Raw genomic sequence first — 1,437 nt, forward strand, 5'->3', positions numbered from 1 at the left:
CCGTTTATGCAACATTCTATGATATGGCGTGTCCCAGAATGCTATGCTTATTACATTTGACTTTTTTTGACATGCTATACTATTGCTTTTTGGGCCACATTTTTGACAGGCTAAATTATGAGGCTTTTGGCCTTTTCTGGCCTTTATTCACATTTTGTATACAATGATTTCTTTTTCAGTCATTTTCATGACATGTCAAAATTTGAGGTTTTTGGCTTTTTTATTGACATACCATTCTATGAATTTTTTATGTCATTTTTGTTGATACACTATACAGTGACATTTTTGTGGCATTCTGGATTGTTTTTTATGAAATATTATACTGTGACATATTGTGGAATTATATATTATTTTTGATGACACACTATATCATGACGTTTGTGAGGCATTTTTGACGACATACTATACTATGACGTTTTAAGGTAATTTTTCACAACATATGTTTGTGGGGTATTTTGAGTCATTTTTGACAACATACTATACAATGACGTTTTTAGTAACATTTTGTGTCATTTTTGACAACATACTATTCTATGACGTTTTTAGGTCAATTTTGACGACATACCATACAAAAACGTATTTGTAGAATTTTGCGTCATCTTGGCCGACACACTGGACATTTTTGTGGCATTTTGGGTCATTTTTGACGACATATTGTACTATGATATTTTTGGGTCGTTTTTGATGTAATACTCCACTATGATGTTTACTGACATTTTGGATGATTTTTGACAACATAATATACTATGACAATTTTGTGGCATTTTGGGTGGTTTTTGATGACATACTATACTATGATGTTTTGGGGTCAGTTTTGACTAAATGCTATATTATGACCTTTTGGAATCATTCTTGATTACATAATTTACTATGACATTTTTAAATAATTTTGTGTGATTTTTGACACCACACTATACTATGACATTTTTTGTGGCATTTTGGGTCGATTTTGACGACATTCTATACTATGACATTTTTGTGGCATTACTATACTATAACATTTTAGTGATTTTTTGGGTCACTGCTAATGCGGCAGAAAAGGGCAAACATGCTGCATAAACAGAAATGAGTTACATATACAGAAACTCACTGCATAAACAGAAACAAATGCAAAAGGAAACCGCTACAAATACAGAAATGCGCTGCCTATACGAAAACAAAGCCAAAAACAGAAAAGCTGCAAAAAGAAAAAGCTGCATATCCACTCACACAACGGAAAAGAGGCCCAAGCACTTCCGTTGTGTGACCCAACCCGCCCCCATCCAATCCAGATAACAAATGAAAAGCGTGTCAGCTAACTGTGAGGAGCGACCCATGAGCTGGTTTGTGTTAATTCACTGATTTAAAGACAAAAAAACAAACAAAAAAGGCCTGTCAGAGTCATCATGAAAACCACCTGTTCTGTTTAATTTCATAATTGACACACAAAAATAATCT

The sequence above is a fragment of the Plectropomus leopardus genome, chromosome 4 (genome assembly GCF_008729295.1).
Source record: "Plectropomus leopardus isolate mb chromosome 4, YSFRI_Pleo_2.0, whole genome shotgun sequence".
NCBI classification, from domain to species: Eukaryota; Metazoa; Chordata; class Actinopteri; order Perciformes; family Serranidae; genus Plectropomus; species Plectropomus leopardus.